Here is an 18,412-nt window from a genome sequence, read left to right as displayed (position 1 = left end):
TGTATACATAATTTTTTTGCACTGATCCTTTCATAAATCTATTCTTATGCATCTTTACTTATGCAAATATGAAATTTAGCACATTTTATGTAAGGAACTCATGCGATATGTATCATTAGATATACATTTCCATGTTAGAGTAAATAATTAATTATTTATTTATTATTTATTCTATTACTTAAGCTTACTTAGGTAAATGCATGTAGTTAATAGTTGTAGTCTAAGTCACAAGGTTCGAGTTCGAGTTTGAGTTCGACAACTATGAAGTTCGGATGAAATTCGACAAGTCAAAAAAATCGAAAAAAATTTGACATTAAATTCGCCTTATGCTATTTTCAAAAAAAATATGTTATTTACTATTTACAAAAATAAATATGATTTTTTAATATAAATATGGGATGATTTCAATAAAAAATAAAAAATATAACTGCTACAGTTATTTTAAAAATGTCTTCTATCATAATAAAAATTAATTCTAATATTTTAATACTATAATGTTTTAATACAAATATCAAACTATTTTAATATAAAATCATAAAAATAATAACTTATTACAGTTAACAATTTTATAGTTTCTAAAATTAAAAAATATATAAAATATATAATTTTTCTATCATAATAAATTTACTTTAATATTTCAATATTATAAAACAAATGACAAAAATATAAATTAAAATAAATTTTGAAACCTAAATAACCGAGCACCTTAGGAAAACAAAACAAAATCATGTGAAAGAAATGAAATCATTCAGAATGACGAATGGGCACAAATGGCGGATGAACAGGCAACAATGGTGGACGACCAGAAGGAATCACTCGTCGTTGCTACAGCAACCAACTTCTTAGCCTTCGTCACTGCACCTGCAATCTTCCCACAATTCTGAACAATTGATGCATTCCTCCCATCGTGAACTGATGCATTCCCTCCACTGTCGAAAACCCTTAAAAACACAGTAATAAACAGCTTTTTTTTTTCCTGCCATACGAATTTATGTCAAACTTTGAGGAATTCGTTTATTTTTTTATGGGTTCGCCGAATTTCGAACCTGAAGCCAAAAATTCGGCAAACCCTGTGACACAGGTTGTAGTAATGAGTTGTTGACAACACGAGTTTTTTCCTTGCAAGCATGTTCCACCTTTTTGTGGAAGAGTGCTCAGTTGTCAACCTTATCTTCTACCACCTTCCAACTTGTTCTACAAGCTTCCTTGAGGCCTTTATAGTCGATCTCTCTCTCATTATAAAATCATCAATTCACATAGTAATTTCATTTTCTTATTGTTAAATATAGTCTCTTGCATTGTTTGCTTCAAGCTCTTGCTCCTTTGGTTTCTCTTCAGTAAGTTATTTGCATGCCAATGATCTTGGTGCATTGCAAAGTCAAATTTTTTCAACTCCTACATGGTATTAGAGCCTCCCTGCTACTTCTTGTTTGAAGAATTTTTGAAGCCATGATTTGGAGACACAAACCCTATTTTGTTTGTACTTTTTTCTTCATTCTAGGGGTAGAGCAGTTTTTCAAATACCTTTGAGCCCAAACAGACACTGCCATTAGATCTGGAAGGTCAGTTACAGTCAAGATTCATATAAAATTTGTTGAATTTGGCTTCTAAGCATCAAGGAAATTTTTTTTAGCCACCAGGGAGGATTGTATGACTGTACAGATGATATACATATATACATATATATATATATATATATATATATATATATATATATATATATATATATATATATATATATATATATATATATATATATATATATATATATATATAAGGGCTGCCACTATAGAAGTACTCACTCACCACCATGGGGCAACCCACACACCACATGCACTCTACTAGGGACTGGCTATTCTGCCCACGCAATGCCCAACCCTCACCACAGCTAGCACACCACTCATCCTCTACCTCCAACAGTAGTGTGGTTGTTGTGCCACTAGGTTCTCCTCTTGGGTGCCACCACCATTGGCACTCCACCACCAGTCACTACTCTAGCAGGTGATGTCACTCCCTGATAGTCCTACATTAGCAAACTAGCTATTGATATCAGCTTTTATCGATGACACCTTATGTTTTTGGTCATTGACGTCATCACTGTTGGACCCTATGTTGATATCATTTTCCAATCAGGTGACATCATCATTTTGGTAGCTAACATTAGCAATCCTGCAACTAGAATTTTTTTTAGCGATGGAAAAATGATGGCTGTACGAGCATCAAATTTAATCCAGTGACTATAATTTTCCAGCAAGGTGGTTTTTTTGGATCAGCAATCAATTTTTTAGCCATAACTTGAGCATAGATAGGTATTTTTTCAATCCGAAAGAAGTGTTGGAAAGCTAACTCAAATATGGAGACAATGGTGCTAGTTTCATTAGATTGCAAGTTTGTTTGAGCTTCTATTTTTGGCATCAAATCAGAGGCTTCATTTTCCTCCTTCACTACATCCACAATCCAGGTTCTTTTTTAGTTTTCCTTGCTTTCCATAGTCATCTTTTGTGGTATTTGAGGGATATTATCTATTATGGAAGGGTATTTTATTTTCTATAATTTAATTTAGAATAAGACCCTTCTAATTCTGTCTTCTTCCTTCTCTTAATGATAGATCTGTCTATGACCCATCTCACACCACATAATTATCACACCTAGAAGGCACAAATGACTAGGCTTCTCATGTCAAGGGGCTTATAATCATGTTTGGATGAGAATAAACCTATTCTTACATGAGCTTTTAAGGTTCTTCAGCATAGGAACAAAATGGATGAGGCCATGGGTAGTATTGACTGAGTACTAGAAGAAATTACAAAATTGCTAAGTGATTATAAAGAGACTATTGCAAAGGATATACCTAAAGGTCTACCTCCAATGAGAAGTATAAGTCATTGTATTGATTTGATTCCTAGAGCTAGTTTTTCAAAAAAAGCACCATATAGATTGACACTTATAAAGAATGAAGAACTTAATAGACAAGTGAACGAGTTGTTGCAGAAAGGTTTGATTAGATAAAGTTTGAGTCCATGTGCTATACCTACTATATTAGAACCTAAAAAGAATTGAGAATGGAGAATCTATACTTAATCTAGAGCTATTAACAAAATCACATTGAAATATAGGTTTCCTATGCTAAGGATGGATGACATAATGGATTGTTTCAGTGGAGAAAAGTATTTTATAAAGATTGATTTGAAGAGTGGCTATCATTAGATCAAAATTAGAGAAGGTGATGAATGGAAGACCACTTTCAAGACAAAAGATGGTTTGTATGAATGGTTGGTTATGCCTTTTGGTTTGACTAATGCACCTAGTACTTTCATGAGGTTGATGAATGAAGCTCTGTAAAGATTTTTTGGTAAGTTTTTGATTGTTTATTTGGATGAAATTATGATATTTGATAAGAATAAGGAATAAAATCTTGATCATATTAGACAAGTATTACAAAGGTTGAAAGAGGAAAAGTTGTTAATTAATCTAAAAAAAAGTTCTTTTATGGAAGACGAGATTGTGTATTTGGGATTTGTGATTTCAATTGATGGACTAAACATGGATCTTGAGAAGGTTAAAGAAATTTCAAAATGGCCTACACCTAAGAATGTGGGTGAGGTAAGATCGTTTCATGGTTTGGCTAGTTTTTATAGGAATTTTATAAGGAATTTCAGTTCTATTTGTAATGCTATGACTGAGACAATGAGATGAGAGAAAAAGGAATTTAAGTGGACACATAGAGCTGATAAGAGCTTTGCAAATTTGAAACAAAATATTATTGAGTTACTTGTATTGGCTTTGCCTAATTTCAATAAGGTATTTCAAGTTGAATGTGATGCAAGTGGTAGTGCCATAGGAGCTGTATTAAGTCAAGAAGGTAAACCTGTTACTTTCTTTAGTGAGAAGTTGAATGGAGCTAAAAGGAAATATTCTATGTATGATCAAGAGTTTTATGCTATTACTCAAGCATTGAAGAAGTAGAGACGTCATTTTATTCCTAAGGATTTTGTGTTGTATAGTGATCATAAAGCTTTACAATACTTGTGAAGTCAACATAAATTGAATTAGAGACATATGAAGTGGGTTGAGTACTTGTAGAGTTTCACTTTTGTTACTAAGCATAAGAGTGGAATGCCTAATAGAGTTGTTGATGCATTGAGTAGAAGACATTCTTTGTTGACTAAAATGAAGGTTGAAGTTCTTGGTTTTGATGAAATGAAACAGTTGTATGATGCTGATGTTGATTTTTTTGAGGTGTGGAGAGAGTGCAGAGCATCGAATCTAATAGATCACATCAGTAAGTATGATGAATATTTTATTCAAGAAGGTATGTTGTTCAAAGGTATTTGGTTGTGTATCCCTAGAAGTTTTATAAGAGTTAATCTAATTAAGGAAAAACATAGTGGTGGATTAGCTAGAAATTTTGGAATTGATAAGACATTGAGTTTGTTAAAAGATAAGTATTATTCACCACAAAGGTATAAGGAAGTTAAAAAATTTGTAAAGAGTTGCATGGTTTGTCAAGTTGCAAAATGAGTAAGTCAAAATAATAGTTTGTATACACCTATTATTGTTCTTGAGAAACCTTGTAGTGACATCAGTATTGTAACACCCTACCAAGGGATCCAAAGAATTAACCTAAAGTTTCACCTAGTTTGGTAGCAATTTTTTTCTTCTTTTGAAATACAAAAGTTAAACCATTCACAACATACACATAGCAATGGAAAAAATAACATCATTTCAACTAAAAGTATACATAAACATACATAATAGTTTACATTCCTTAAGGATCCTTTAATGTTGAATCACTTTTACTTAACTAATATTAATTCCATCTAATACCACATCCACATGAAATAATAAAGAAAAGTCCAATGTTCTTAAAACAATATACTTTTGTTCCAAATGTCCTCAAGTAAAATTACATTTCAGAATGCTCAATCATCCACTGTACATACCACAGGGTATGAAAAGCATAAAAGAATATACATGTATGAATTAAAGTACATCATCCTATTCTAATCCATGATGAAAATGCAATAAAGTGAATGACACCACATGCCATACATGATACAAAAGATATAAACATCCATCGTAAATTATAACCATACATCACAAACATAACTAACTAAGTGCATGCTTCCTCCTAACCATAAATAGCATCATTAGACCATTGTGGGCCTTAGCCATCCCTTTGTGTATAACATTCAAAATCACCAAAAAGATCATCAGTATTATCATAGTAGGAATGTCACTCCTAAAACATACTACATCTTATGCAGAAAGAAATCTAACATGCTACAACATATGCAAGATAAAGCATAAGATAAGTAAACAACATCATCTATCATATGCAAATCATCAATATAAGGATATGTGTCCATCATCATAATCCATGAATAGAAGGAAGATAGATGCCAACAAAGAATGCATCAACCATGATGTCTCAGACGGTCTCAAATGGTAAGAGTGAAAAAGCACTACCACCCGACCGCGTGAAACCTAAATGGTCCACTCCCACTGCACTGAGGAAATAATCTCAAGTCCCAAATAGGCTATCAAATCAAATAGCACAAATACTCTCTTAGTCTAAGAATCCTAAAAGTATACTAACTCAAAGGTTCCAACACAAATCGACATCTAATCTTAGAGGCACAACAAAGACATGTAGGAACCTACTATGTAAGCGGAAAAGTATCATCACACAGATCATGCTAGAGTTACCCTGGTAGTCTCTTTATAGACCTCTACCTGCTAGTGATCCCTATGAGGCCACTAGTATCCTCTCATGCTGACGAGGCATACTATGGAATGCAAGGTCACAACCAAGCATTCTCTCTACTCCCATCCTAGTCTGTACTAGCACTTGAGGCATGGGAGAGAACAAACAATTATCTTATTAGATTCATTTAAGTCAGTATTAGGTGTAATGTTTTCACTCATTAAACAACTTACAATGAGTTACCCTGGCATCCACTTAGGGCCCCGACCCCCATTGCAAGCCACTTCCCGACACTACATGTACATAACCTACCCTAAGATCATGGAATCATAAATCAAAAAATCACCACAGTCCTAAACAAGCGAGTGAAAAAAATACCAAAAGATAATACATAATAAAAGCATCAAATCTCCATGAGCAACTAAAAAGCATCGATAGATAATCATGACCACAATAGTTCTTTATTGGCAACTAAAGGTATCACTGATAGTCATAATATCCATTAGTTCTCAACAAGCAACTAGAAAGTATCTCAAAGTAATACTAATCGAAGACTCCAAAATGGTCGAGTCAAAACATGTCACAACATGACATCATCAAGATCAGATAAAAAATTCAATCCCATCAAGGTGACTAGAAAGTAATCCAAATACAATTGATCGATACTCATAAATGGTTACATATGTCATAGCTTACACAAGAAGACTAGAAACAATATCAATCAGTAAACCACACAGATACCATAGAGCATGCCATCACATACCCATGGTTGGGTTTTAAAAAGATTGAGATTAGAAGACATCATCATGATATCACAATCATAACCCCTAAGCCTCTGGTAGACATCCTATAACTGGTCAACAATCTAGTCAACCCAAAAACCCAAAACAGATACCATAGAGAAAAACACAAAATGCAAGCACATGTTTTGGTTTGCTAAAATTACATAGTTGAATTAAGTGTAGAGGTTTCAATTTTTGTTTAAGAGTTTGAGTATCAAATGAAGGAACATGCTTCGTCTTCATTATAACTAACTCATGTATTAGTTTTAATAGGTTAAAGATTTTCCCATGAGTCTTAGAATTCAATTTTTTAAAAGTGCCTATAGGATAGATACGTGTTTGGACAATATTCCCCCATTGAGTTTCAATGACTACAGTTTATCCTCATAATAATATATCCTTCACAACTAGATTCAATTAAACAACTAAATTAAATTTATATTGTAAAACTAAAATATTACAAAACGATTAATTATTTAAGAAATAATCTATTAATAAAGTTTTATTTATAATATATATATAAATTAATATTATATAATTTTTATTATTATATAATAATGATTAATATTTAAGAATATTTAATAATAATAATTTAATAATTTTAATACAATATAATATAATAATCAAATTACACACATATCATTTTTATAAAAAAACATAATAAAAAGTGCAGTATGTAGTACCTGCTATCGCAGGCACTGGGCCCACAACGGGTACAGAGTACCCCTATTGTTGCAATTCCTGTGACGATAGGTCTCTGCCACCCACAAGGTAAGGGGTATGATTCGTGCCCCACCCTCAATGCAATTAAAATTTATTATTATTATTTTTTATAAAAAAAAATTCAATTTTTTTTTCCAAATTGTGCTTTTAAAATGTTTTCACTTAAGCATTTTTCCACTATGAATTATAAGCATTATTTTCATAAATAAATAAATATATATGTTTGTGTGTGTGTGTGTGTGTGTGTACATATATATGTGTATATTTGTGTGTATATATATATATATATGTATATATATATATGTATGTATATATGTATATATGTATATACATACATACATACATACATACATATATATATATATACATATATACATACATATATATATATATATATATACATATATACATACATATATATATATATACATATATACATACATATATATATATACATATATACATACATATATATATATATATATACATATATACATACATATATATATATATATACATATATACATACATATATATATATATACATATATACATACATATATATATATATACATATATACATACATATATATATATATATATATATATACACGCAGATTGTTACTAAGCACCACAACATTTTTATAATAAACATATGTGTGTGTGTGTGTGTGCAGATTTGTATACATTAAAAAAGAGAACATATGCATAGTTTTTAAACAAAAAAGGGCTTTCCAATTCTATAAGTTAAGAATTCCCCCTTAAAATAATTGTTCTCTAAATTTACTTATTAATTCTTTTAAATAGGTTTGTCCATAAGCATCTAAAACCCTAGTCCCATAGATTCCTCAGATCTATGCATGTGGAATTTTCTCATATAGGAATTTAACGACCCATGACAAGAATACATACAACTAAGATATTCGACAAATAAAATCCTCGGAAGTATTCAAAAAAATGAAGAAGACAGGAAGTGCAAGAAGTGAAATATCATATGCAAAAATCACAAGTGTCTACCTAGACACTGATGCTAAATCACTTCTCCTCAAAATCTACAAAGCAAGCTCCTTCCTTCTCCAATGTTCCCAGGTCTTCCAAACATGCTCTCCCTGAGCTTCTAGGAGTGCCTGAATATAAATAACTCTCAAGAAGCACCTAAAATGTCTCTAGAAACAACTAGAAGATGAGATAAGCGTTGACAACTAAGCACGAGCTTTTTCCAACCTTCTAGATGAGTCACAAGGTTGTAGACACCATGTGCTTAATTTGTGTGCTAACTCCTATGTTGTAGACATATGTGCATAACAAAGATGCGCTTACCCCTAGGTAGACTTACAACTTTTATTTTAATTCTTTTATTATTTCTATTATTATTATTTTTTTATTTTTTTATTTTTTTTCAAAAAAAATCTAATTTCTTTTATTTAATCCTTTTACTCAATTAATTCTGATTTAATTAATTTTAATCAAAATATCTAAAGATCATTATATTATATTAATTTTCCCCAAAATAATTAAATTATTAATTAAATCTTTTAATTTTAGACTTAATTAATAGAGAATTCACCATAGACTTCCAAAATAAAACATGAAAACCCATCATAGAACAATCCATACAAAATCAGTCTAAGGGGTTAAAATCACGAATTATGTCATGTGACAAATTTGGAAGGTAAAATATCTCAGATACTTGTCCTACCTTTCTAGGACAAATGGTTTAAGGGTTTAGGATTTGGACTTGAGAATTTACCTCCCCTCTCTTACCATTGAGATAGTGCGATAGGGTACACTCATCCTGGAAAATTTAGGGAAGTCAATACCTGACACCTGCAACCTGCATAAAATCCATGCATGTACATACAGTATATATATATATATATATATATATATATATATATATATATGCTAAGCTAAATAGGCAATGGTAGGAAGTGGTGCATCATGTAGATCTCGAATAGCAGGTGACTACGACTCCCTTCCTTAACCACATTAGAAATGCCATACATAAGAAACAAATATGCACACCATACACATGCAAGTATGGGTTAAGTATCCATAAGAAAATACATGTGATAATACACCATCTAACTAATCATCATCAATACTGAGAATAATGTAATAATCATCATGCATACATGAAATGTAGAGTCTAAGTAATCTTATCATATATCAACTGAATCCATAGCAGAATATCTAATAGACTCAAAACAATGCTACTAACCATCAACATATAACTAGTCTAATAGAGTTTGGCCATGATAGATAAAATGTATCTAGAAAAATGTTAATGAGGGCAGGCACTACATCCACCCCCCCTATAATTAGGCTTACTCTTGGAACCATACAAACAAGTAGGGATATAAATCCTGTAATCTAGTTGCATCCTCCCATGTAGTTGAAGAGTCATCAATAGGGTCCCATTAGACCCTTACCTACTCTATTGTAACATCTCAATGATTCAGGAGAATCATTTCTTTCAACCTTAGTTATTTGATGCAGGAGCATCCTTGGTTGCCTTGTTATCCTACTCTTTTTTGTTCATTCTACATGTAGATGTCGAGTTACTATAGATCGAGTGGATGCTAAGTTACTGTAACTTTAATGGATGTCGAGTTACTATAGCTCTAATGGATGTTGAGTTATTGTAGCTCTAATGCATGTCAAGTTACTATAGCTCTAATGGATGCTGAGTTACTATAGCTCTAGTTGATGCCGAGTTACTACAACAACCTAGTGTTGACTGAATGTTCCTTCATGTGTCAAGTTACCCAGTGTATGTCATGTGATTCTTCATGTGCTGAGCTACCTTGTGTATCCCAAGTCACCCTTCATGTGTCAACATTTGGATGTGATTTCTGTGAGTTGACTTGTAGAATTTATTTTGATCATGACATTTATGTTAAGATGTTTTCTTGGGATGTGTCCAGACCATTGTTGGGTCGGCCTTCCCCTTATGTAATGTTCTACAATGATCTGTCAGTTATTTTGGAAAGTATATATAGAGTGTTTAGGCTTAGAGTTAGAGTAGCTTTTGGAGGGGTTCTATAGTAGAATGTGAAAGTTTGAAAATTTTTTTGCATATATATGTGGAGCTATGAATTTGATGTTGGATCTTTGATCTTGAATATATTTTGTATCTAGCCGTAACCTAGAAGGCCTTATAGCTAGGCATGCATAGTGATTATTTGATGAATCAATAAGTTTCTTCTCTTCTTCCTCCTTTGGTTGCTATTATATGTCTTGTGATTTCATTGAGTTAGCTCTTGCAAGGTGGTTTGGATAGTTGGGTGTGCCTTCGGCCCTAGTTATTCAACTCCCCTTGTGTCATTTTTTATGACCTCATGTAAGGTGAGTGGCAAAGTTTGTAGAGTTATTATTGATTCTAGTTCTATTGATAGTTCATCATTTGAGGAGATGGTAGAAAAGCTAGGATTGCAAAAAATTCCTCACCCTTACCCCTATAGAGTATCTTGGTTAAACAAGGAGCAAAATGCCTTGATTTGTGAGCAAGTGTGGGTAGAATTCCATATTGGGGATTATAGAGATAAAATTTTGTGTAATGCGACTGAGTGGGATGCATGTAATTTTCTCTTATAGAGGCCTTGGAAATATGATGTATATGCTAGGCATGATGAGAAAAAAAAAAATTCTATTGTTGGGACTAAGAATTGAAGCCCTGATTTTGAGTACCATTAAAAAAATCAAGCCCTTAAGAGCTTTCTAATGCATGTGTACCTGACTATCATTTTGAGGCCTAAGAGGTGTTTAATGTTTCTAACACCTTGAACTCAATGCATCTATGCATTCCATAAAGATAAATTTCCATTCTATGAAGTCTCATTTTGAGCAATATCCAAAACTACATTTTTGCCAAAGTGTCAAACAGTGACAGGAGGCCTAATTTGCAATTGAATATTTTGTACCCAATTATGTTTCATGACTCTTCACTTTGGAAGTGTTTAATTCAATACTAGAGAACCTATGTTTCATATTTTGAGTATTTTGATATGTTTTGACTAGGTTTTGGATCCCTCAAACTTGATCATTTATTGTTGTCATGTTGATGCAAATTATTCTAAAATCTAGTAGGCCCTATTTGATTTGTTATAACTTTGACCCAATTGACTAAAATGATAAAATTCCTTTTGTATTGCATTTTAGAGGTCAAATACTTGCTATGTTTCAATTTTGAGCTTATGGAAAATTTGTTTGATCAGTTTTAAAATGTGATTTCAAAAAAAATTTGTGTAGTTTTACTTGTGTCATAAAATACAGATTGGTCACTACCCTTGTTCATGATGTCATAACCAGAAATATGTGATAGGTGAGATTGAATGGATTGTACCACTATGTTCTACTCTAAAATACTTTAAGTGTGCCATTTTTCAAATCTTGACAAATCTATTTGCACACTTTCCCAGGTTCATTCCATTCATGAAAAATGTTTTTTTGCCATTGCTCCCAACTTTGCAAATCTGAGTAGCCCACTTTGACTGCTGGCCAAAATTTTCTCTTTATTTGTCATGATCCCTAATCCAAAATTTATGTTTTCCTCGTGAAAATAAACCAAATCCCTAGTTTTTATTTCCCCAAGTGTCAGTTTAACCTATTTTCAAAGCCAAATCTAAGCATGTTTTATTATTTTTTGACATCTTTTAATGTAGGTAGTTCTGAGAGGGAAAATTTGATGGTCAATATCTTTTGACTTAGAAGCTGTCATGAGAAGATATTTGGCATGATACAAGAATGTGAAACATAGAATCAACATGTCAAATCTTAGAGCCAAGTTAGGTGATTTTTTCAGTTTTAAAGGCCAATCAATGGACCTCTTGGCATGAAGTTGATAGTTTGTAGGAAAGGTTTAAAATCAATTTTAAGTGATGCAATATTGATTTAATTTTGATCAAATCAATGTCAGATGACTAATGGATCAATTTGACAATTCTGGTGTTTGAAAATAAATTTTTTTTAGCCAGGCCTACTTTAGGGCCTAACTAATTGCACCAAATTGATAACATGTGAAATTGAAGATATTCAAAGACTAAAATGATATTTATCATTAGGAAGGTACCCAATAAGTCATCACCTTGTAAAAATTAAGGAGCGCTAGGGCTTCTTCTAAGAGTAGGGGCACCATAAGATGTAGCATTAACAATGAGTATCCCTCATTCTCAAATTATGATTAGATTTTAATTGGGGAAAAGAAAGTATGAATTATTTTCAAGTGAAGGAGGAGATGAATTTATTAGTTGCACTACTAATGAAGTAGGAACTAATCAAAATGTAGATGCATCTAGCTAAGAGCAAGTGCCCATGTATTGAGCTTGAAACAAAGCACTCTATGGTAGGAAGGATAGTAGGAGAGGCACCCATTTTACAAGAAAATTACTATGTGTCTGCTTACAAAGTCCTCCCACCATTCCTACCCCCAATGTAACAACTTCAATTTCTTCCTCTGCCTCGTATCATAGTGCTGCTTGTTCCACCAAAGTCTTTGACACTGCATATTTCTAAACGTAAACATTTACAATAAGATGGGCCCATTGATTCTACTGATAATTATTATAGAAGAAACACTTCAATGCTTACCCCAAGAAAGTTGTATTTTCCAATGATTTAATTAAGAGGAGTCTAATAGGATTCATCCAAGACCTCCTTAAGTTGACCCTCTTCATTCAGAGGGTAAGTTGTTATGATGGTAGATGTATGGATTAATCTCTTCACAGTTTTTGAAGTCTTACATGATCTCAAAATGTTCAACATTCTATCAATGGTAGACTAGGTAATATCGCCCTATTTACACTCCACTTATACTATCTATCTCAGTTGACTCATGCTTAAAATATATGAAGAAAAGATCTACAAAAGTGGGTAATGAATTACCTAGACTAGATTCATAAAAGTAGCCAAATTGATTATGAAATCTGAAAAAGATCTACTTTGAACAGATGTAGCCTTTCTTTGGCTCTCAAAAGGGAGTGAAGACCATAGCTTGAAAAGGATCATAGAGTAGGCCATAGTTGTGGGAAAGAAACACCCAAAAATCTGCATGCTCATGTTGATAGTAATAGCATTCAATATCCTAAATTTTGATTTAACCACAAGGAAGAATCATGTCAGTGGTATTCAAATTAGTTGAATATTAGATTTTGTGGTTTCATGTTGTTTCTAATCATTTAGATGTCAAAGTAAATCAATCCTATGCAGTCAAGAGGGACATGATCTTTTAGATACTTCACCAAAAATAGAGATGATTAATAGTAAAACACTATGGATAAGTTGAGTAATGTATTTTCTCTGTTTAAGAAAGAAATTTTCTAGAGGGAAAAATATTTGTTTAGCAAGCTATGTGAGAGTCAATCTCCCATGCTCATGTGTTTTCATGCATAGATTCATGAGTCTGTTCATCCACTATCCTAGAATTTAATTTGGGAGAAGCTTTTGTGGTGTGCATTATGGAAAATCTTATGCCTCATTGCCAAAAGAATGGAAATTTCACAGGGCTTGCTACCAAGGTAAAATATGTCATTTTGCATCAGATGGTAGATAAACATAACTGTGAGTAGGGGAAAAATAGTGAGAAACTTTCATCTGACATTTTCTAGGTAAGTGTTCTTTTAAATTTTAAAATACTCCTATACACACATTGCTAAATGTCTACAAGACACAAGTGCTTTTGGAAGCACAAGCTTGCATGGTGGACACTAGTTAGCTAGATTTGGAGGGAAACAAATTTTGAATAAACATGTTGACATTATCATATGACATATAAAATAACAACCAACCAGGAGTTGACATGTGGTAATCTAGAAGACGAACCTAGAAATGATAAGTGGCATATGACCATGGATGTGACATACAAATCAAGGCACTGATGTGGTAGGAAATGAAAAGTGTTACATGGTCGCTATGTCACAATGACATGGCACATTATTGACTCATCATGTGACATAGTGATTGATAACATGTCAAGCTAAGGTGGTGCAGTGAAATGGTGATGCTAATAGGGAGATGATGTGTCTAAAAATTCCATGTGTCACAAGGTTAGCATGTCGCAATGACATGGCAAGATGCTATCTAAGATAGTGACATGGCAACCACTGATGTGATAGTGACATGGCACAATGATGTGGTGGCCATGCGGTAGAGAAAAGGACCAATGAGGTGTTGACATGTGGCATCTAGTTGGCATGTGTCAAATGATGAAGCAAAAATCTAGCCAATCACACATCAACAAGTGGTGGGGTCAGTCAACAAGTTTGATCCAGAATGAAAAATAGAGGGACAATTTCAAAAGGCTAAAAAAGTTATTTTTAAAATATTTTCTCTTGGCTAAGCATAAATGATCAGTTTTAAATAAAATTTGATTTAAAGTTATAGTTTAAACATTAGGAAAAATCAAATATTTGCCCAAGTGATATCTGAAGAGCCTTGACTGGAGCTTGGTTTTCAAGGTAAGATCTTAGGAGTTTCTGATAAGAAAATATAGGAGTATTATATATCTCCAGAATTGGGAGAGAATGAACTTTTAATTTATGTAGTTTATTTTTGCATAGGAGGTCATTGCTTAGAGTTATGCAAGGATTTTTCTCAGGTGCCCAATTTTTAATTTAATTCAATTGAGGTAGTTTAGATCTAATTCCCAATAAAATTGTGAATTGAGTGAATGTAAAAGGTAGCATGAATGTAGTGTATGGGAAATTTTTGTCATATCTAAGTTAGTTAAATGGAGGTTTTTTCAGCATTCTAGATGCATCTCATATATTTTGGCAAAAAAAGGTTTTTCATCATTGAAGAAGAGATATTTTATGTTGGTTACAAAACAATGATGAAAAGAAAATCAAATCTCATGGGTAGAAATATGAGAGAGGTTTTACAACAACAAGAAGTGGAGTTCCAAGTGGACACATGGTAGTTGCAAAGTAGATCTGGGAATTCATTCCTTCTATATCTTTCTTTCTCTCATTCATCATAAGTTTTGTTGGTAGTTTTCTTTATGAAACTAGTAGGGTTCCAATTTTTACCATGAGACTAAGTTGTTGTTGGTTTTACTTCTCATCTATTGAGTAGAGCTCTATCTGTGAAGGCCACACATCCATTCTTGTGCAATTTTTTAGTTTCATTTCATGTCTTGTTCCTCTAAGATAATGAAGATTGATGTTAGATCATGTGAGATATCTTGAGTTTTATTTAATGTTACCAATTAATGTACTTAATCTTACCAAGGATAAATACAAAAAGGAATTTACATTGAATTATCCATATTCTCTTATTTTTTCTCCTAATTCTTCATATGCTATTAACTTTTTGATTGGATGAATAAGGTCCATTTAATTTAAGACAGCTTGGATGAGTTGTGTATCAGATCTATTGTTGCTTTTAATTTAAGGAGTTAAGTAAATGCTTCAATGACTTGATAGGGTTTTTGGGTGTATAGAGGGGATTCTAGTAAGATTGGAGTTAGGGGATTTCAGTTGACAAACTTAATTGTAAGGTAATCAAGTTAGGTCATCCTACTAGTAGTGACTCTATGTTGCAATGGATAAAGCACTCATCACTAAATTAGATGCAACCTGAGATGAAGGTCATTTGAAAAAATCCTTTTAATCAAATCAATTAATTTTTTAATGTTTTGTAGTAGGCTGAAAGGAATTAACCCTAGCTTAGCTTATGGGTTCATAGGTTATGATTTGTAGCTATTTCATTCCTATGTTATTGCAGAAGTATCAGAAGATAAAATGGTTTCATCTGCTATTAATAGGTTCAAATTTTATATTTATTTGCACTGGTACCATATATTAGAACCTAAAGGTTAACCCACCTAGGTTTTGTAGAGCTTCAAGTGAAGAAGGAGTTATGCCTTATAGTTGGCCCAAGATTGCAGTTGAGTGCATCCATCATAGGAATTTGCTAGCCCTAGATGTATTGGTCTTGTTTCTTGGTTATTTTTAAATCTTTTAAATCAGGAGCCAATAAAATGGTGACTCTCCTAGGGAGAGACACAAGTAAAGTAATACAATAGTGAAGAATTGTGGTGTTCTTTTCATATCCTTGCTGAAATTTTGTGTTCCCTAGTTAAGCTTTATTCATGGATAGAAGTATGTTGTAAGATAGGATGTCAATTGTGTTTTGTAACTATTAGAAGTTAATCTTCAATTAGTTTCAATTCTTGCATGTGCTATTGAAAAAGTTTTAGAGTCAGGAATTGGTTTATGAAGTGTATTCTCTTTTCAAGATGTTGATGATCTGCAAGTTTTTCATATTGAAAGTCTAGTTCAGAATTTACAAGCAGTAAATTGTTTCAAATCATTTCTTACAAAGTGTGAGTGGTGACTCTAATCTAAATCTCTATACTAGTGCATGGTTTATTTTAACATCAAAGGCTTTTAGTATTTATGGAAAAATCTAGTTTGTTGGGAAAGTGGAATTATAAGTTTCTTGATTGATAGTTTATGTGGTTGTTTATATCTACTAAAGTAATTGATTTAGAAGGGTGAATCACTATTGTGATTACATTTTCCTCTTCAAGGAGGTGGCAGCTCTACAAAGATTTTATCTATTGTGTGAAGAATTTCATGTTTACACAGTACCAATCAATAGATCAAAGGTTTCGTACATCAACACATAAAGGTATTGTTAATTTTCATGTATTTGTCTCTCATGAAAGTTGAATGGTAGAAATGGTTGTGTCAATCTAGTGGTTTTAGAACTAATAAAACAAAGGTAGAAGTTTAAAATTTTAAAAGATGGATTTAGAGGCTAGGTATGAAAATGATGTGCCAACTATTGAAAGTGTTCATGCAAATATTGCTAGGATAAAAACAGAGATTCATAATAAGACCATCATTGGCATAAGAAATGAAATTGGTAATATTGAAGGTCTTAATAATTTTCAAATTTATATGAAGTTTAAATCAATAGTTATGAATATTGATGGGTCTTTCAAACCTAAGAAGTCTTCATGGCCAATGGTACTCTTAGAAGTTTTTATGCCACACTCAATTGATTGGTTAGCAAAGTCAAGGTTAGAAAAGATTATTAAATTTCAAGATTTTATCATGGAGGTTGAAAGTGATTTGAATGCTAATGAATCTTATTATAATAGAAATGAATATGTTGCAAATGATAATGAATGCAATGAATCCATTGAAAATGATATTGAAGATGAAGAGTCTTAGCTTTATGAATCAAAGGATAGTAATCAGCAATTTGATGATAGGAATAATGTGGATTCATCTTGTTATGATGATCATTGTAAAGAAGAGGAAATGCATAACAACAAGAAGAGTCTTTCTTATAGTGATGAATGTGAATGTGTTAAGATACCGGTTGTTAAGGTATTGTATAAAGAAGAAGACATATGTAATTATCAGAGTTCTAGGTTTTTAGAGTGTATTACTAATGAGTCTGCTATTATAAGTGTGTCAAGTTATCTAGATAATAATCACAGCCAAGGAGAAGAAACTAGTAATGAAGTCTTGTTAAATATTGATGAGATTTCAGATTTATTGGCTCAAGATTTTGAAATGTATGCAAATATATATAAAGATGTTTGTGCTTTGCCACATTTTTCTTTCTCAAATGGTGAAGTCATTTCCCTTAAATTTTATGTTGAAGAAGATATAGTTTTAGAATATGCTATGTCAAGTTTTGAAGGTGTATGTGATTGTAGTTCGTACATTAATACACATGATGACTTCTATATTGAGAAGAAAGATGTAAAGATAAGGTCTATTGCTGGTTCATTTTCTTCTTGTTTTCATGAGGCTGAGATATATTTTAATTGTTCATATGATGAGGGAAGTAATAGTAATGAAGTGGTTCATTCTAATGCGTTATTCGAGGAAAACATTGGTATGGATCAACATATTATGAAAATGCAATTTCATGATGATTCTTGTGATTTGGTATCTAATCATTTGTTGGAGTGTGAGGAAATTGCAGTGTATGTTCAGTTTGATTTATGGAGTACTGATATTACAAATGAGGAGAAATTAGATTTTAAATTCTCTTCATATCTAGATGTGCAAGGTGAGTTACAAATTGATTCATGTAACTTGTTGAATGAAGTAGATTACCAAACTCTTGTACATCAACATGTCTCTAATTGAAGGTGTCCATGAGTTAGTTAGTGATGATCATTTTTAGTTTGATATTACTAGTTATGATCATGTTGATTCATGTTTTCATTGTGAGCAAG

Source organism: Cupressus sempervirens, chromosome 6, assembly GCF_028749045.1.
Source record: "Cupressus sempervirens isolate cs-2001-9-10 chromosome 6, ASM2874904v1, whole genome shotgun sequence".
Classification (NCBI taxonomy): domain Eukaryota; kingdom Viridiplantae; phylum Streptophyta; class Pinopsida; order Cupressales; family Cupressaceae; genus Cupressus; species Cupressus sempervirens.
The sequence above is the reverse complement of the archived record's forward strand: the minus strand, read 5'-3'. Positions refer to the sequence as shown.